This window comes from Panthera tigris, chromosome E2 (assembly GCF_018350195.1).
Source record: "Panthera tigris isolate Pti1 chromosome E2, P.tigris_Pti1_mat1.1, whole genome shotgun sequence".
NCBI lineage: Eukaryota > Metazoa > Chordata > Mammalia > Carnivora > Felidae > Panthera > Panthera tigris.
Genome location: NC_056674.1, coordinates 4,432,256 through 4,454,384, shown reverse-complemented (window position 1 = coordinate 4,454,384; position 22,129 = coordinate 4,432,256).

The window sequence follows — 22,129 nt, the reverse complement described above, 5'->3', positions numbered from 1 at the left end:
TCAATAACCTCATCTCTATAAAATACCCAGGAAGCTTTTCAATGGAATACACAGTAAAGAATCACAGGTAAACTTTTTTTTTAATGTTTCTTGAGAGACAGACAGAGACAGAGAGTGCAGAGAGAGGGAGAGAATTCCAAGCAGGGTCTGTGCTGTCCACATGAACCTGACTCATTGACCATGAGATGATGACCTGAGCTGAAATCAAGAGTCAGACAATTAACTGACTGAGCCATCCAGGTGCCCCAAACCTACCAAATATTTAAATAACTAAAAATATCCATTAATTACCTTCATTTAGTAATAGTTTGGTGTTCAGATAGAACAACTCATTGGTTTGAGGGATTCCTCCTTCTTGTGTAGTTTCAGAGTGCATGTAAACTTTTTTTCTTAACGTTTATTTATGAGACACGGAGAGAGAGAGAGCATGAGCAGGGAAGGAGCAGAGAGAAAGAGACAGAGAGAGAGAATCCAAAGCAGGCTCCAGGCTCTGAGCTGTCAGCACAGAGCCCAATGCAGGGCTCGAACCCAAGAACCATGAGATCTTCACCTGAAAAAAGTCAGAAGCTTAACCAACTGAGCCACCCAGGCACACCAAGAGTGTAGGTGAAGTTTCATTTGAAGTTTATTTATTTGAGAGAGAGCGTGCACAGGAAGGGCAGAGAGAGAGAGGGACAGGGAGAACCCCAAATAGGCTCCTCACTATCAGTGCAAGGAGCACATGACCTATTAGATCATAACCTGAGCCAAAATCAAGAGCCAGGTATTTCACCAACTGAACCACCCAGGTGCCCCTGAAATTTCATTTGAAACTCGTTAGGAGTCAGAAGGAAGATGGCGGCATAGGAGGACACTGGGCTCACTGCATCCTGCTGACCACTTAGATTCCACCCACATCTGCCTAAATAACCCAGAACACTGCCGGAAGACTAGCAGAATAGACTCTCTGGAGCTAAGCATAGACAAGAGGCCCACGGAAGAGGGTAGGAAGGGCAGAGAGGCGGTATGTGCTACACGGACTGGCAGGAGGGAGCCAGGGTGGTGGAGGGGCAGACTGCCTGACAAGGCAGAGCCCCTGAGTCTGGCTTGCAAACATGGAGCGGCCGGACAGCATGTGTTCTGACAGCCAGCAGGACTTAACATCTGGAATTTAAGAAGTCAACAGCTCTGCTCCGAGAGCAGGAGGGCTAGAGGACAACAGGAGGGAGAGTTGTTGAGCCCTGGAGGACAGAGCTCAGCTTGGCAGGGAACAAAGGCGCTCACCAGCACCATCTCCCTCACCCATCCCCCAGCCAAAATCCCAAAGGGAACCAGTTCCCATGAGGGAACTTGCTTGCACCGTGCAAACACCCAACGCTGTGCTTCTGTGGATCCAACCCTCCGACAGGTCTGCCTCTCTCCTGGTGCCAGAGGGCCCCTCCTGAGGCAGACCACCAAAGGCAAAGTGAGCTGAGTCTGCCCCTCCCACCCCTGTGCACCTTGAGGATCCACCCCAGCTAATACGCCAGATCCCACAGAAGCAGCACCACAAGCCTGGCAGTGTGCAAGTAGCCCAGAGAGGGGCCACACCACTCCCCAGTGAGTCCTGCCCCTGGGAGAGGGGAAGATAAGATACACACCAGGCTGACTGTAGCCCCAGCAGTGGGCTGGGGGCAGACATTGGGTCTGACTGCAGCCCCGCCCACCAACACAAGTTACCCCAGACAGCACAGGGGAAGAGCCCTGCAGTTCCATGCCACTCCAGGGACTATCCAAAATGACAAAACAGAAGAATTCTCCTCAAAAGAAACTCCAGGAAGTAGCGACAGCTAACGAACTGCTCAAAAATGATGTAAGCAATATAACAAAACAAAGATTTAGAATAATAGTCATAAAATTAATCGCTGGGATTGAAAAAAGTATAGAGGACAGCAGAGAATCTATTGCTACAGAGATCAAGGGACTAAGGAACAGCCAGGAGGAGCTAAAAAATGCTATTAATGAGCTGCAAAATAAAATGGAGATGACCACGGCTCGGATTGAAGAGGCAGAGGAGAGAATAAGTGAACCAGAAGATAAAATTATGGAAAAAGAGGAAGCTGAGAAAAAGAGAGATAAAAAAATCCAGGAGCATGAGGGGAAAATTAGAGAACTAAGTGATGCACTAAAGAGAAATAATCTACACATAATTGTTATTCCAGAGTAGGAAGAGAGAGGGAAAGGTGCTGAAAGTGTCCTTGAAGATATCATAGCTGAGAACTTCCCTGATCTGGGGAAGGAAAAAGACATTGAAATCCAAGAGGCACAGAGAACTCCCTTCAGACGTAACTTGAATCGATCTTCTGCATGACATATCATAGTGAAACTGGCAAAATACAAGGATAAAGAGAAAATTCTGAAAGCAACTAGGGATAAACATGCTCTAACATATAAAGGGAAACCAATACAACTCGTGACCGATCTCTCTACTGAAACTTGGCAGGCCAGAAAGGAACAGCAGGAAATCTTCAATGTGATGAACAGAAAAAACATGCAGCCGAGAATCCTTTATCCAGCAAGTCTGCCACTGAAAACAGGAGAGATAAAGGTCTTCCCAAACAAAAACTGAAGGAATTCATCACCACTAAACCAGCCCTACAAGAGATCCTAAGGGGGATCCTGTGAGACAAAGTACCAGAGACATCACTACAAGCATGAAACCTACAGACATCACAATGACTCTAAACCCATATCTTTCTACAATAACACTGAATTAAAATGGACTAAATGCTCCAACAAAAAGACATAGGGTATCAGAATGGATTCAAAACAAAAACAAAACAAAACAAAATGAAACAAAACCAAAAAAAAAAAAAAAAAAGACCCATCTATTTGCTGTCTACAAGAGACTCATTTTAGACCTGAGGACACCTTCAGACTGAAAGTGAGGGGATGGAGAACTATCTGTCATGCTACTGGAAGTCAAAAGAAAGCGGGAATAGCTATGCTTTTATCTAGACAAACTAGACTTAAATTAAATGCTGTAATAGGAGATGAACAAGGGCATTATATAATAATTACAGGGTCTATCCATCAGGAAGAGCTAACAATTATAAATGTCTATGCGCCGAATACCGGAGCCCCCAAATATATAAAACAATTACTCACAAACATAAGCAACCTTATTGATAAGAATGTGGTCATTGCAGGGGACTTTAACACTCCACTTACAGAAATGAATAGATCATCTAGACACACGGTCAAAAAAGAAACAAGGGCCCTGAATGATACATTGGATCAGATGGACTTGACAGATACATTTAGAACTCTGCATCCCAAAGCAACAGAATATACTTTCTTCTCAAGTGCACACGGAACATTCAAGATAGATCACATACTGGGTCACAAAACAGCCCTTCAGAAGTATACAAGAATTGAGATCGTACCATGCATACTTTCAGACCGCAATGCTATGAAGCTTGAAATCAACCACAGAAAAAAGCCTGGTAAACCTCCAAAAGCATGGAGGTTAAAGAACACCCTACTAAAGAATGAATGGGTCAACCAGGCAATTAGAGAAGAAATTTAAAAATATATGGAAACATATATGAACATGAAACAAATATATGAAAATGAAAATACAACAATCCAAACGCTTTGGGATGCAGCAAAGGCAGTCCTGAGAGGAAAATACATTGCAATCCAGGCCTATCTCAAGAAACAAGAAAAATCCCAAATACAAAATCTAACAGCACACCTAAAGGAAATAGAAGCAGAACAGCTAAGACACCCCAAACCCAGCAGAAGACAAATAAAGATCAGAGCAGAAATAAACAATATAGAATCTAAAAAAACTATAGAGCAGATCAATGAAACCAAGAGTTGGTTTTTTGAAAAAATAAACAAAATTGATAAACCTCTAGCCAGGCTTCTCAAAAAGAAAAGGGAGACGACCCAAATAGATAAAATCATGAATGAAAATGGAATTATAACAAATCCCTCAGAAATACAAGCAATTATCAGGGAATACTATGAAAAATTATATGCCAACAAACTGGACAACCTGGAAGAAATGGACAAATTCCTAAGCACCCACATATTTCCAAAACTCAAACAGGAAGAAATAGAAAGCTTGAACAGACCCATAACCAGCGAAGAAATCGAATCAGGTATCAAAAACCTCCCAACAAATATGAGTCCAGGACCAGATGGCTTCCCAGGGGAATTCTACCAGACATTTAAAGCAGAAATAATACCTATCCTTCTCAAGCTATTCCAAAAAATAGAAAGGGAAGGAAAACTTCCAGACTCATTCTATGAAGCCAGCAACTTTGATTCCTAAACCAGACAGAGACCCAGAAAAAAAGAGAACTACAGGCCAATATCCCTGATGGATATGAATGAAAAAATTCTCAATACGATACTATCAAATTGAATTCAACAGCATATAAAAAGAATTATTCACCATGATCAAGTGGGATTCATTCCTGAGGTGCAGGGCTGGTTCAACATTTGCAAATCAATCAATGTGATACATCACATTAATAAAAGAAAAGAGCCATATGATCCTTTCAATTGATGCAGAAAAAGCATTTGACAAAATTCAACATCCTTTCTTAATAAAAACCCTTGAAAAAGTCAGGATAGAAGGAACATACTTAAACATCATAAGCCATTTATGAAAATCCCACAGCTAATATCATCCTCAGTGGGAAAAACTGAGAGCTTTCCCTCTGAGATCAGGAAGACGACAGGGATGTCCACTCTCACTGCTGTTATTTAACATAGTGTTAGAAGTGCTAACATCAGCAGTCAGAAAACAAAGGAAATCAAAGGTATCAAAATTGGCAAAGATGAAGTCAAGCTTTCACTTTTTGCAGATGGCATGATATTATACATGGAAAACCCCATAGACTCCACCAAAAGTCTGCTAGAACGGATACATGAATTCAGCAAAGTCGCAGGATACAAAATCAATGTACAGAAATCAGTTGCATTCTTATACACTAACAATGAAGCAACAGAAAAACAAATAAGGAAACTGATCCCATTCACAATTGCACCAAGAAGCATAAAATACCTAAGGAATAAGCCTAACCAAAGATGTAAAAGATCTGTATGCTGTAAACTATAGAAAGCTTATGAAGGAAATTGAAGAAGATATAAAGAAATGGAAAGACATTCCATGTTCATGAACTAGAAGAATAAATATTGTTAAAATGTCAATACTACCCAAAACTATCTACACATTCAATGCAATCCCAATCAAAATTGCACCAGCATTCTTCTCCAAGCTAGAACAAGCAATCCTAAAATTCATATGGAACCACAAAAGGCCCCAAATAGCCAAAGTAATTTTGAAGAAGAAGACCAAAGCAGGAGGTATCACAATCCCAGACTTTAGCCTCTACTACAAAGCTGTCATCATCAAGACAGCATGGTATTGGCACAAAAACAGACACATAGACCAATGGAATAGAATAGAAACCCAGAACTAGACCCACAAAAGTATGGCCAACTAATCTTTGACAAAGCAGGAAAGAATATCTAATGGAAAAAAAGACAGTCTCTTTAACAAATGGTGCTGGGAGAACTGGACAGCAACATGCAGAAGGTTGAAACTAGACCACTTTCTCACACCATTCACAAAAATAAACTCAAAATGGATAAAGGACCTGAATGTGAGACAGGAAACCATCAAAACCCTAGAGGAGAAAACAGGAAGAGACCTCTCTGACCTCAGCCACAGCAATTTCTTCCTTGACACATCCCCAAAGGCAAGGGAATTAGAAGCAAAAATGAACTATTGGGACTTCATGAAGATAAAAAGCTTCTGCACAGCAAAGGAAACAACCAACAAAACTAAAAGGCAACCAATAGAATGGAAAATATATTTGCAAATGACATATCGGACAAAGGCCTAGTATCCAAAATCTATAAAGAGCTCACCAAACTCCACACCCGAAAAACAAATAACCCAGTGAAGAAATGGGCAGAAAACATGAATAGACTCTTCTCTAAAGAAGACATCCGGATGGCCAACAGGCACATGAAAAGGTGCTCAACGTCGCTCCTCATCAGGAAAATACAAATCAAAACCACACTCAGATATCACCTCACGCCAGTCAGAGTGGCCAAAATGAACAAATCAGGAGACTATAGATGCTGGAGAGGATGTGGAGAAACGGGAACCCTCTTGCACTGTTGGTAGGAATGCAAACTGGTCCAGCCAGTCTGGAAAACAGTGTGGAGGTTCCTGAAAAAGTTAAAAATAGACCTACCCTATGACCCAGCAATAGCACTGCTAGGAATTTACCCAAGGGATACAGGAGTGCTGATGCATAGGGGCACTTGTACCCCAATGTTTATAGCAGCACTCTCAACAATAGCCAAATTATGGAAAGAGCCTAAATGTCCATCAACTAACTAATGGATAAAGAAATTGTGGTTTACATACACAATGGAATACTACATGGCAATGAGAAAGAATGAAATATGGCCTTTTGTAGCAATGTGGATGGAACTGGAGAGTGTTATGCTAAGTGAAATAAGTCACACAGAGAACGACAGATACCATATGTTTTCACTTTTATGTGGATCCTGAGAAACTTAACAGAAGTCCGTGGGGGAGGGGAAGAAAAACAAAAAAAGAGGTTAGAGAGGGAGAGAGCCAAAGCATAAGAGACTCTTAAAAACAGACAACAAACTGAGGGTTGATGGGGGGTGGGAGGGAGGGGAGGGTGGGTAATGGGTATTGAGGAGGGCACCTTTTGGGATGAGCACTGGGTGTTGTATGGAAACCAATTTGACAACAAATTTCATATTTAAAAAAAAAGAAATTCTTTAACCCACAAACTAAAATAATTTGCACTTGCTTCAATGTTTACATGAATATTATCATAACAGACTTACTGTCAATCAATTGCTTTCTTTAACCAATGTTACAAGAAGATGGATGTTTTCACACTAGTGGAAAGGATTTACTGCATTCCTAAAACACATCATATCCCACAGTAATTGTAAACACAACACCATTGTTTATACACTTATACACAGTTGAATGTACCAATCTCCTGCTATCACACACAGCATGAAATGTGCAACTTTGATTTGTACACCTGTGACTTAATTGGGTGGTTCTGGGACAGGAGATAGTTGTACCACCATGACTGTGCATTCTTACAAAGGGTGGTCAATTTCTAAATTGCTCTTGCTAATGGATTAAAAGAAAAAACTGGCAATCCCTTATCAAAATAACACCAGCATTCTTCACAGAGCTAGAACAAACAATCCTAAAATTTGTATGGAACCAGAAAAGACCCCAAATAGACAAAGCAATCTTGAGAAAGAAAACCGAAGCTGGAGGCATCACAATTCCAGACTTCAGGATGTATCACAAAGCTGTAATTATCAAGACAGTATGGTACTGGCACAAAAACAGACACTCAGATCAAGGGAAAAGAACAGAGAACCCACAAATGTATGGCCAACTAATCTTTGACAAAGCAGGAAAGACTATCCAAAGGAATAAAGACAGTCTCTTCAGCAAGTGGTGCTGGGAAAACAGCGACATGCAGAAAAATGAACCTGGACCACTTTCTTACACCATACACAAAAATAAATTCAAAATGGATGAAAGACCTGAATGTAAGACATGAAGCCACCAACATCCCAGAGGAGAGAGCAAGCAAAAGCCTCTTTGTCCTCGGACCCAGCAACTTCTTACTCAACATGTCTCTGCAGGCAAGGGAAACAAAAGCAAAAATAAACTATTGGGACCTCATCAAAATAAAAAGCTTCTGCACAGCAAAGGAAACAATCAGCAAAACTAAAAGGCAACCGACAGAATGGGAGAAGATATTTGCAAACGATATATCAAGGGTCAATATCCAAAATATATAAAGAACTTCTCAAACTCAACACCCAGAAAACAAATAATCCAGTGAAGAAATGGGAAAAAGACATGAATAGACACTTCTCCAAAGAAGACATCCAGAAGGACAACCGACACATGAAAAAATGCTCAACATCATTCATCATCGGGAAAATACAAATCAAAACCACAATGAGAGATCACCTCACACCTGTCAGAATAGCTAACATTAACAACTCATGTAACAATGGACGTTGGCAAGGATGCAGAGAAAGAGGATCTCTTTTGACTTGCTGGTGGGAAGGCCAACTGGTGCAGCCACTCTGGAAAACGGTATGGAGGTTCCTCAAAAAATTAAAAATAGAACTACCCTGCAATCCAGCAATTACACTACTAGGTATTTATCCAAGGGATACAAGTATGCTGTTTCAAAGGGGCACATGCACCCCAATGTTTATAGCAGCACTATCAACAATAGCCAAAGTATGGAAAGAGCCCAAATGTCCATCGATGGATGAATGGATAAAGAAGATGTGGTGTATATATGTGTATACACATATATACACACACACACATACACACAATGGATTACTTGGCAATCAAAAAGAATGAAATCTTGCCAGTTGAAACTACATGGATAGAACTAGAGGATATTATGTTAAGCAAAATTAGTCAGAGAAAGAAATATATGAGTTCACTCTTATAAGGACTTTAAGACACAGAACAGATGAACACAAGAGAAAGGAAGCAAAAATAATGTAAAAACAGGGAGGGGGACAAAACATGAGAGACTCTCAATTATGGGGAACAGAGGGTTACTGGAGGGATTGTGGGTGGTGGGTGGGCTAAATGGGTAAGGGGCATCAAGGAATCTACCCCTGAAATCATTGTTGCACTATATGCTAACTAACTTGGATGTAAATTTTATAAATTAATAATAAAGAAAAAATTTACAGATAACGAACAACAACAAAAAAAATCTCAGACACCCTAGAGCATACTGATTTTTCATTTCTTCCCTCTGGCATTTTCTGTGCCCATCACTGTCCTCATACTTGCTCACTCATGGCCCAGCGTACCTGCCCCACCAACATGCATCAAACGATGTTCCATGCAGCAAAGGAGGCAATGGCAATCTGAAAGGACTTAGAGAACTGGATCTGAAGTCTTCTGTTTTCATTCAGAGAAGGCCCTCTTCCCCAAGTCACTACTCCCTCCAAGTCTTTGACCAGAATTGTGATATATGGGTTAGTCTAATTAGAAATCGTAGCACTGGGTGTTGTATGGAAACCATTTTGACAATAAATTTCATATACTGAAAAAAAAAAAGAAAAAGAAAAAAAAAAAAAGAAATCGTAGCACTGGTGGACACATAAGATATTTGCAAATGGCTCTCGTTCTCTGCACTGTTTCACAGCATTTAACAAAAAGGCCATCACACTTAGCCCTGAAATTAGCCCTTAGAATTCAGAATATCCTTAAACTTCATGCACAGGGATTTATTCTACATGCAAATGGACTGCTGATGAAGAGCTGCGTAAACCTGCAGTTATTTACAGTCTTATGGTAAAAGCCAGCAACTTTTGCAAAGCTGGCCTTTTGCAACTACGAGGACGGAACTGGAGAGTATTATGCTAAGCAAAATTAGTCAGAGAAAGACAAATATCATAGGACTTCACTCATATGAGGACTTTAAGAGACAAAACAGATGAACATAAGGGAAGGGAAACAAAAATAATATAAAAACAGGGAGGGGGACAAAACAGAAGAAACTCATAAATATAGAAAACAAAGTGAGAGTTACTGGAGGGGTCGTGGGAGGGGGGATGGGCTAAATGGGTCAGAGGCATTAAGGAATCTACTCCTGAAATCATTGTTGCACTATATGCCAACTAACTTGGATGTAAATTAAAAAATAAATTAATCTGAAAAAAAAAAAAAAACCTGTAATATCCTATCAACTAGGTTTGCACTGTCAAAGAAATTAAATAGGGAAGCCACAGCCTGAGGTGGTTCTAATGCCTCAGTAGCCTCTGTAAGCAAATCAGAACTTAATTCACAGTCACTGCACTGGAGCGTAAGAAAATGAACTTAAGAACAATTACAGTCAACTAGGGCTTCAAAAATAAGGCGAATGCTTAAGGTATATCCAGCCGAACACTCTGTCTGCTTTGCTTCCACATCCTCTCTGTAAAAACCTCATCACTACCTTCTACAAGTGGAGCATGCCTAACCTCTGAATAGATCATTTTAACTGGCCAAATGAACTCTTGTAAATGTGAATTTACATATCAGTTCATCATTTAACACCACACAGTATCACCTTCCATTTTGACCACTTTTCTCACATGGCATGAATATCTTACCCACTTCCATCGTGGGCATAAGAGTCCGTGACCTCTTTCCCTGTCCTTCACGTCCCACTTTTGCACATGCGCATCAGACACCAATGAACCTCCCCTCACTTACCCAGACTTCACTCTTGGTAACAGCTCCCCACAATGCCTGCGCACATAGAGGTTTCCGCTAGTTCTGCACGTGCGCAGAGGACTCCCGGCGCACACCGCCTGGTTTGCTTATACAGTTACATAGTTGAATGTTTCTGTCTTCTGCTATCACACATATCATGAAATGTGGATCTTTGATTTGTACACATGTGACTTAACTGGGTGGTTCTGGGACCTCAGACTGTTGCCCCATCACGACTGCACATTCTTATGAGGGGTGGACAGTAGCTAACAAGGGGTAGGGGAAAGCTTAACATCCTACTGTTTCCACTGTTAAACGGGGAAGCCATAGCCTGAGGTGACTAATGCCTCCGTGGCCTCTGCAAGCGAACCACAACTTAATTCACAGTCACTGCACCGGAGTGGAAGAAAATGAACTTAACAACAAACAATTACAGCCAACTAGGCCTTCAAAATAAGGCAAACGCTTAAGGCATGTCCAATCGCTCTCCTTGCTCTGCTTCCACATCCTCTCTGTAAAAACCTTACCACTATTTCCTATAAGCGGAGCATGCATAACTATTTCAATCGACAGATTAACGCGTCAGATTAATTCTTGAAAGTTTGAACGTACATCCGTTCATCTTTTAACACTACACAGTACCACCTTTCATTTTAAGCAGTTTCCTCCCGTGGCGTAAACATTTCGCCCACTTCCAACGGGGCAAGGAACAGGCTCGTTTCCCTGCCCCGCCTTGATCGCCTTCACACATGCGCACAAGAAACTAAGAGGACTCTGCCCTCACTTGCCCAGACTTCACCCTAGGTAATGGCTCCCCACAGCGCCTGCGCAGTTTCCCACCAGTTACGCACACGCGCGCAAAAGACCTCTGGCACACAACGCCCCGCTCAGGACTAAAGCCTGCAATCCTGTGCTCCTCCCTTCACCAGCCTTGAATCCCATTTCAACCAAGTACTCACAACTGAGTTCATAGTTCAGACGAGCTGGCAACCAGTCCTCCCGCAGGCTTATGTTCTTATCCAGTGTTTTTGATGCCCTCTCCCGTTTCTGCTTTTCCTAGTGCCAAAACTTCACACATGCGCACAAACAGAATTCAGGTGAACCCCGCCCCAAGGACCTGAGTCCGGCACCTCCCACAACACAGAGAACCACAGAGCAGACGGGGATCGGGGACTGGCCATCCAGAATCAAGCTGCGTAAAATAAATGCATAAACGCCCATCAGTCACAGCACTGCAGGGGACCTTCTGACACCTCCCTCCTCCTCCCTCCCCCTCCCCTTTAAAGGCCTCAGCACGGCCTCCCCCTCTGCTCTCTTCACCTCAGAGCTAGCAGCATCTTGAAATGCACAAAACGCTGCCTTCTCCTTGACTTTGTCGCAGGAAAGCTTCAGAAAAAAAGCTCCTGCGTGGACACTTACCTGTGAGTTTCTCCTTCCCACTTTCAGATGTCCTCCCCTCCCACAGACAGCCACACATCCTGCCACAGCTCAGAGAACGTGGGCTGCACTAACTTGCCCCTTCCAAGTCCACGCCAAACAGACTATCATTGTCTTTTCTACTGAAAGGCCGACGCAGCCCTTCCAGATACGTCTGCGAATCCTCGTGCTTCACCCTGGCCTCACCTGAGAAGTCACCTGGAGCTCATAGTTAAAGCAGCACCGATGCTCTCACCCTGACCAATAGACAGACTCCGGCAGAGGGCACAGGTGATACTGGTTCTTAAATCTCATCATGGGATGCTTATTGTGAACCCAGGCTCATAAGCAGTTCGGTGCTTTCAGATTTTCACGTGCATATAAATCATGTGGTGTCCAGGTCCCATAGAAGAAATGGTGATTCCGCAGGTTTGGAAAGGGGTCCATGAATCGGCATCTTCCACCAGTTCCGTGTTAGTGCTGATGCTGCTTCCCGAGACCCATGTTCAGTGGCACTACCTGAGAGAATGCAGGCACAGCACACCTGAGCCGCCCACAGCCACCATCTGACTCAACACGAACAACTCCTGCTGAGTTCCCAGGCAAGAGTTCATCACTTACTTTCCACCGTTGTCAGTTTACTATTGGTTCCCAGCAAAGACCACCATCACTATCCCGCAGGACCACATGCTTTCACAGCACTTTAAAGTTTACTGAAAGAAGGCTCTGGAATGCTCTAATGTCTAAGCCAGTCTCTATTTGGAAAATACGTGTATACATTGATTACTGCAGTGTTTACTGAGCATTAATTTTGTGTTCACAAGGAAGTTATGGTGCACCACGCTGGGTACCTCACATATATGATATGACTTAATCCACATAGTCCCCTGCAGACTAGGTACCAGGTGTCCTATAATAACCACGAATATGTAGATACTGGTCCCCCACATATCTGCCTCTTCTGTTTCCCTATCAACTGAAAAAAAAAAAAAGTTGGTATAGAACCGAAATATGGATGAATGAAAAAAATAGAGAAAAGAAGGGTAGATTAGAAATTCAGAGAGCTTTCATTGTTGTGTTTACGTTTCCTTAGCAGGATAGAAAAATGTTTGAGTTTATAATTAAACGCCAGTTCTGTACGTGATACACTGTCATCAGCAATATATGATTATTTTAATTCCTTCACATTGGTGTTAGCAATTTTGTTGTTTTTTTTCCCCCTAGTTTAGTCCTTTTAGAAAATAGGAAGTGTCATCTCACTGTATTTTCCCTGCTTTCTAGGAAGAGTGGTTAAAGAAAATGTGATAGATATATATATATGTATTATATTTTTTGATATATATTTATATACTATATATAATTATAGATCATATACTTATTATATAATTACTTAAATTACTTATACATTTTGTTACCTATATACATATAATTATTATATAATTACTTATATTACAATATATTATGTATCATAAATAATGTATAATATATACTATCTATCTATCTATATACAAGATATATATACATTTTCCTTACGACAATGGAAGGGACAATGTAGGTGAGCCTGGATGATGTTATGCTAAGTGGAATAAGCCACACAAAATGTCAAATACTGCACTATCTCAATTATATCTGGAATCTAACAACACTGAACTCCTAAAAGCAGAGTAGAAGTGTGATGGCCAGGAGCTGGCTGAGGGCGGAGTGGGATATGTTGGTCACATGGCACAAAATTTTGGTTACGCAGGATGAATAAATTCTGGAGATCTAAATACAGCATGGAGACCACACATAATTATATGTCTGTTATACTTGAAATTTGCTAAAGAGGGGTGCCTGAGTAGCTCAGTCAGTTAAGTAGCTGACTTTGGCTCAGGTCATGATCTCAACAGTTCATAGATTCGAGCCCCGTGTTAGGCTCTGTACTGACAGCTCGGAGCCTGGAGCCTGCTTTGGATTCTGTGTCTCCCTCTCTCTTCTCCTCCTCCTTGCTTGTATTCTGTCTCTGTCTCTCAAAACAAAACAAAACAAAAAAACATTAAAAATTTGCTAAGAGAGTATGTCTTAGATGTTCTCAACAAAAATTAATTTAAAAATCAGAAGTCAAAAATCCTAACTATATAAGTTGGTGGGCATGTTAACTAGCTAGATTGTTTTAATCCTATCATAATACATACATGTATTTCTATTTTGTTACCTAAGACTACTAAATCTGTGCGAATGGAAAACAGGACTCTGGGTGAAAGGCTCACTCACGCATCCTGTGAAAGGCACAGGATTTAATGATAAAAACAGAAATGAAGGCACTAAAATATATAGTCTTTTGCTCCCATTCATTGGATTCTGAGTTTTGGGAATTGTGAGCACTGGCCCCAGAGAGATGAAAGGAGCAGCCACTCGGAATCTGACCTCCTCTAATCTATCCTGGGAAGAGAGGAGATCCCAGAGCCAGGCCAGACCTGAACACAGTCTCAGAAGGGAGTGGATCTGGTTTGGGGGAGGGAGGGAGCTGCCTGAAGATTCTTCCTCCCTCTTGGGTACTTCCTGCTCTGTCAGTCCTAAGCCTATCTCAATTATATCTGGAATCTAACAACACTGGAATTATATCTGGAATCTAACAACAGTATGAGCAGGAGTTCATACTATTTTAACCTATTTAGTCTACTTCCTGTCTATTTCATAAAAATAAAACAAAACGCAACTTAACATAAACGCTTACAAGTTTCTGGGACAATTAGAAAACTTGCATTCCTAACAAGAATGTAAAATAAATGCTACTACTACTGTTAATAAAAACTCTTTGGTCCACGGATGACCCATCAGAAGTGACACCAGAACTCACACCACAACACGGAAAGGGAAGTGGCCCAACTTCAGCAAAGGCCCCTGTGTTCCCACCTCTTCCACTCACTGACTCCGCAATCCTGAATTCAACAATGCACCCACCTACTCCAACCTAAAATTTCCTGCATGGTAGAGATCGTGACTTTTCGTTTGCTTTTTTTTTTTAATGTTTATTTATTTTGAGAGAGAGAGAGTGAGAGAGTGAGCAGGGAGGGACAGAGAGAGAGGAAGAGAAAGAACCCCAAGCAGGCCCTGAGCTATCAGCACAGAGCCCAACAGGGGGCTCCCACAAACCTTGAGATCATGAACTGAGCCAAAATCAAGAGTTCAACGTTTAACCAACTGAGCCACCCAGGCGCCCCCATCTTTTTTCTAATGACCAGATGCCATGGAAATAATCTCTTTGCATCCCTATACTTTTTCAGTGTTCTTTACCACAGTACCAGGAACCTGAAATGACCCCCACCTGGGCACCATGAAGGAGATTCCTTCTATGGAGGGAGGAGGGAACCCTGGCTGACTCCTCTTTCTCTGAGATGGAAGCAGATTCAGATTCTGGTGCCAACCTAACCCCAGTCTATACAGGACATCCGCAAATATTCCTAAGAGTCCCTAGTGCTGGAGGGAATATCCCCATTGAGATTGACCCGATGCCCCCACAGGGATCCAGGTACCAGAAACCTTATGCTGAGTCTGGGCCATCAGGTAGAGCATAGGCCTGTCCTGGTGCAGCAGTATCCCTGATGCAGTTGGGATGTTTTCTCTCCCTGAGCAGGGCTCTCTGGAGTAAAAAACCTCTACTGCAGTTAACAGAAGTTGCAGGTAGCTGTAGTTGTGGTCATGGTTCTAGATATTTTGAGTCTTAACCTTGCATTGTTAAAGGATCTTCTCCTCTCCTTAGTTTGGATTAATTCAGGACCTACTGTGGCAGGTTTCAAGGCCTATGCTTGTTGCCAGTTAGAGATTCTGCACTGACTATCAGTAACACTAGTTTCTGGAAGGACCCAAACATGTTAACCATTTTGTGGAACTGTCTTCAGAACCCCATGCCCAGGTAAATGTTGGGCATAGATAATATCTCAGGTTGAAAGATACACATTCGAAGATATTTTGTGTACCTCTGAATTCTTTCAGGAGAAACTCTTTCATTCCTGATTGGACTCTGAGCTTATCTACTGGAATAATTAATACAACATAGTTGTATGGATAATTATATAATAATTATTAAAGGATTCGTTGTATGGCTATAATTTATTATTTATTACTAAAATAGATTCTCTGTATTATTCACAGTTTTACATACAATGTGACTGGCTTGTAATTGTACATACACTCTGTGAGGCTTGAATATATGTTGACTGACATGGAGAAAAACAGACTACACTTTTCTCATGAGATGAGGAAGTTTTGTAATTCCTCCAGGATACAGAGAAGAACATAGAAACACAGTAGTCATTTCTCAAAAGAATAAAGGGACGGGCAGTTGGGAGACACACATTGATTAAGGCTCAGGTGTTCACTTCCCTCCATATAGTCTAAGGAAAAAGAGAAAAATTACAAAAATGGAAGAGAATGTATAAAAAATTACAAAGATGGTCCCTAGGACAAGAATGCTTGGGGTAGCTGTTATCGCAGGGGAGGATCTAGGTATGATACTGTTCCTATCAATATATTGGCCCCTTGGCTTGTGTACAGAATGAAAACTATTAGTCCTAAGCAGAAAACATCTGGGGTACATCTGAATGCTGCAGAGAGTAAGTCTATGTGTTTGCTACAAAGTATAGCAGAACAGGGTCTGATACTAGGTGTTCTGATCTATTTCTTGTTCTTCTTGTCACACACATACATAGCAACAGTGATATTTACCAGGTCAAGTAGGATCCAGCAGAGGATATTGGAGGGGCCAATGGAATGTGGGACTGTTACTTAATGCTTTGCCCACCTGGAGTTCCTGGGATTGGTGGTGATGGTCTGGAAGACATTCAAGGACCAGAGTTGGCAATGGACTCACCTCTGGAAACTCTGAAACTAGAGTATAAGTCTGCATCCAAAATCATAGAGAAAATGTTTCAAACCAAAGGCTGCCAAGATGTCTGGGATTCCACTAGAAGGAATGACCAACACTTTGCTACATTCAGATGACTCATAAAAACCTCTCTAACTTGCCCTGGTTCCACCACAGTAAAGGAAAATGATGACATAAGAGGTAGAAATCCTTCAGGTGTCCAGTGAAAATCTGGACCAGGAAGATCATTCCCAGTGTCAGATTCTCAGCTGCCATTTTCCAGGGTTCAATATTTACATTCAAAACCAGAAAAAAATCAGCATAGAAATATGACTTGTGGGCTACCTTTTCCCTGAAAAATGAAATCTACAGTATTCACCCAGTTGTTATATAGTGTTTGCACTGTATGGTCTACTGTCATTAATGCTTTGTTCTAATGATTTTAACGTTCATGATTTTATGAATTTGGACTAATATAATTATCACTTATCCTAAGTGATAAGAGCACTAGATGCATCATTTGTTCTATGGAAACAACTCTAGGTGGGCTCCTGGGGGGGGGGGGAGGGGGCTGGCCACTAGAAAGACCAAACTATGATCAGAAGCTTAGAACATTTACATTCATCTCCCCCCACCCCTTACTCCAGAGAAGGGAGAAAAGCTGCAAATGGAGTTAATGACTGGTCATACCTACATGAAGAAAATCCCATTAAATCCCAATAATATGGAGTCTGGAGAGTTTCCAGGCTCTGAACACATTCACACAGGGAGGGTGACACACCCTAACCCTAACTTCACGGGGACAAAAGCTCCTGAGCGTGGGAACTTCTCCAACCTCACACTACATATCTCTTCATCTGGCTGTTCATCTGTATCCTTTATCATATCCTTTAATAATCTAGTAAGCATAAATGTCTCCCTGAGGTCTTCAAGCCTCTCCAGCAAGTTGATGGAACCCAAGGAAGAGATTATCAGAATATCTAATCTACAACCAGCCATTCACAAATATGGGTAATAGCCTGAGCTTTTGAATAGTGTCTGAAAGTATGTCGGGGGAGGGTTGGGAGCAGTCTTGTGGGACTGTGCTCTTACCTGTAGGACCTAACAACATCTCTGGGTAAATAGTGTTTATTTTATTTTTTTTTTTAATTTTTTTTTCAACGTTTTTTATTTATTTTTGGGACAGAGAGAGACAGAGCATGAACGGGGGGGGGGGGGGGCAGAGAGAGAGGGAGACACAGAATCGGAAACAGGCTCCAGGCTCCGAGCCATCAGCCCAGAGCCTGACGCGGGGCTCGAACTCACGGACCGCGAGATCGTGACCTGGCTGAAGTCGGGCGCTTAACCGACTGCGCCACCCAGGCACCCCTGGGTAAATAGTGTTTAAATTGAGTTAAACTGCAGGATATCCAGGTGGTATTAGAGACTTGCTAGTTGTGGGGAAAGCTCCCACCCCATATTTATGACCAGAAGTCTAAGAAGTAAATTGTTCTGTGTGTGTGTTAAGAGTGACACACAGGAGAGAAACGCAGTAGGGAAAGACAGGGTTTTTCCCTTCATAGAAAATAAACAATAGGTTTTTCTTTTCTTTACAACTGACCAAAATAATTTAAAGAAAGATTTAGTGATCATCTAAATATTGGTAGGGTCAACATTTGAACCTGGGTACCTACAGCAACAGGAGGAATTGAAATGGCCTTCCAGAAAAACACCTGTTCTTTGATTCTCTCCTCTGTTTGACAATCAGTGCTTCACCCAGAAGTCTTCACATGGAACCGCCATGGTCTGAGACTTGAGAGTGTACATTCCAGCCCTGGAAACACACATATGACCTGAGTGGAAATTTAATTGACTACTGAGGACCGGGTACACAAGTCTGACTTCCAGGGTTAAAACACAGGAGAAGCCCAGCCTACATATGAGCCCACTTTCACATCTGGAGAACCAAGACCAGGGTCCCCCCTCCCCCAAATAATTCATGATCATCTGTGCTTTTAGCTGCATTCTTGATGCACTGATAACTTTACTGAAGATGACAACCATAATTATGCACCCAGATTTTCATTCTCAAAGTACATTCCCAAAACAGGCCCCACTGGCATCACCTGAGAACTTATGAGAATGGAAAATTGGGGGCTACAGCCCAGACTATTGAAATGGTGACATGGAGGGGCGCCTGGGTGGCTCAGTCGGTTAAGCGTCCGACTTCAGCTCAGGTCACGATCTCGCAGTCCGTGAGTTCGAGCCCCGCGTCAGGCTCTGGGCTGATGGCTCAGAGCCTGGAGCCTGCTTCCCATTCTGTGTCTCCCTCTCTCTCTGCCCCTCCCCCGTTCATGCTCTGTCTCTCTCTGTCTCAAAAATAAATAAACGTTAAAAAAAAAAAAAAAGAAATGGTGACATGGGAAAAAATGGCTCAGAAATCTGAAATTTTTACAAGTACACCAGAGGACCCTCATGCAAGATAAATTTTACAACCTGTGTGGTAACTGAGTCACAGGTCATCCATGAGTTAAGTAACTCTTTGAAACCATCTATCTGTGGCGATGTTAGTGATATCACACACACACACACACGCACACACACATGCACACAACATGCACATTTTCTTTATTCATAAGTATATCTGACCTTATCATAGGTTCTTCTGGCTTTTTTGTCTTCCATGTCTTACTTCTCTCAAGACCCTCCCTGAGCTTCCTGAGATCAACCCCCAAATACACTGGTCTTCACATTCTTTCATCAAAATAATCCAACTTAGAGTAAATGGGAATTTATTCAAATATTTCATCAAATAACATTTGAAACACATATAGCCAAGCCTGAATAGATGCTATAACTTGTAATAGAGTTGAATATAGAGTTCTCACTATGAATCTGCATTTAATGATATTTACTATAACAGCATGACCAATCACAGGCTTAAGCAGCTCTTCATGCCCAGCCCTGAGGAATTAGTCCTCCATTTGCATACATGATAAAATTATTGTGAATCTGGGTAGGCCTGCTCTAAATTTCAGGTTGTTTTCGGAACATCTGATTCCAGTTCAAGGCATGGTGTCCTTTGTGTCAGATGCCTTGAAATACTTCAGGCAACACTGGCCATTCCCAAGATTTCATGTGTCCACCTGTGTTACAGATAAGTTGTTACTTAGAGTTGTGACATGGCAGTGTTCTGCTCAATGAGATGAAGAGAGAAGTGCCTTAAAGGGAAGACCTTCCCTCTGAAAAAGGAGCGGTTGGAAAACACATTCCCTAAGTCCCATCAGATTTACACTCCGTCTCTGCTGCATGCAACACAGTTTGGTGGCTGACAGTGGGGCAAGCATCTTTGGCCATGAGAGAGCAAGTGTGAGCACAATGTCTGCAGGTGGACAATACCACAAGAAAGAAATAGAAAAACTAGAGCACACCCTAAGGTGTATGAGCCATTTTATCAGATATAAGCATCTACCTACTCACTGTATACATAACCCAAAAGATGCATCTTCTTTTCTATAAGTACACATTGGCCTTTTCATGGTATAGCTGAACACAAAGTAGCAATTACCCAAAAATGCATCATTATATATTTTTTTTAAGTTTATTTATTTATTTTGAGAGAGGGTAGGTAAGGGCAGAGACAGAGAGAGAGAGAGAGAGAGAGAGAGAGAGAGAATCCCAAGCAGGCTCCGGGTTGTCAGCACAGAGCCTGACACAGGGTTTGATCTGACAACGGTGAGATCATTACTTGAGCTGAAAGCAAGAATTGGATGCTTAACCAACTGAGCTACCCAGGCACCCCCATTATTATATTTCAGTTATGCCAATATTAAATGTGAGCATAGCCTGCTGTCCAACTTCATGGTCTCAGTTTCCACAACTGACAGAAATGCTCCACATAGGATGGGATAAAAATAAAGTATGAGGTGAATGAACATAGGGGCATCTAGCCTAAAAACTAGGTGGACTGTCCAAGGCAGAAATGTGCGCTGATGAACTGCCCCCCAACTCATCAGTACCTTGCACAATCCCCACAGTAGAACACCCATCATGGGGCTCAAGCAGAACTGAGTTTCCTGCCAGCTGTGGATCAGCTTCACTGGAATGTCATCCACCTACAGTGGATCAGACTGATGTTGGGTTTCTGTGCCTAAGATCTAGTGCTTTGTGGAAGGACAGCACACATCTCCTGATCCTGCCAGCGTCCAGAAGGGTTCCTCATTTCCAGCATCTACTCTGCCATGTGACATGGGAAAGCTATGCCCACAACGTTTCCATCTTCCAGCAACCCCTCTCCATCCACTGCCACCAATTTTAGCCTGAAAAGTACAGTAATCTCTGCCATCCAACATCACCTGTCCTCAGCACTGCAACAGGGACATATGAAATCATGAAGAAAGGATCTGACTTCTCTGAAACCCACGTCGTTTCCCAAGTCTCCATTTCTGTCACATTTGCTGATCACATGTAGCTTCCTAAGCCCTTTCAGTGACTAAAAGAGACTCCCTACCATTTGTGTCCCACGTTTCAATAGTTCTCCATATTTGCTTTAAGTAGCCCTATGTTCCCCTCAAAGGATACCATCATTATGTTTCATCTGCCTTCATAACTGTCTCAGTGCCAAGTGCCTGAGTTAAACCTGTGGCCCACTGACACCGCTGTCCTCTTATCTCAATGAAGTGGTGACAACATTGTATTTACATTTTAAATATGACCTCCAATGATCTGTTTAAAGATCATTGCTCAGAAAAATTCCAAACTACTCATGAGAACCTACAAGGACCTGAGTGACTGATGTGGAAGGGGGGCAGCTGTGATGCATAGGCTGCTGGGATTTGGAGATGAAGAGACATAGAAGAACTGCAGATGATTTGGAAAGAAAACAAATAGAATTTACCTTCCCAGGTTCAGAGTCAGTAGTGCAGCCCAGGGACAGATGTCCTGTTTCCACAAGCAGAATTCATGCCAATACTTCATCTGGATGTTTTTCATCTCCGACCTGGGGCAGTAACATTACTCCCAATCGAATACTGTCATCTTCCTAAGTACAGTATAGTTGCTACATACTCAGCACTGTCCCATGTTTGTTCACTTGAAAGAAATATCAAGACAACCCAAGATGAACACATATTATCTATATTATATGTTTTATATATGGTATTATGATAAAAAAAGGTAGAGAAAAGAAAATGTTATTAAGAAAACCATAAGGAAAATAAACTTACAGTACTCTACTGTAAAAAATATGCCTGTCAGTGGACATGTGCAGTTCGAACCCATGGTGTTCAAGGGTCAACAGTACTTTGTCATTACAGTCTCTTTACTACAACCTTGTTTAATGTGTAAGGGGTTAAGGTTGGTACAAGGAAAACAATTCATTCATTACACATCAGTGCTAACACATGAAAATCCGTTCGGGTTTACTAATTAAAATATATCAAGTTTGGGGCACCTGGGTGGCTCAGTCAGGTAAGTGTCATCGGGCTTCGGCTCAGGTCATGATCTCATGGTTTGTGGGTTCGAGCCCCGCATCAGGCTCTGTGCTGATGGCTCAGAGCCTGGAACCTGCTTCAGATTCTGTGTCTCCC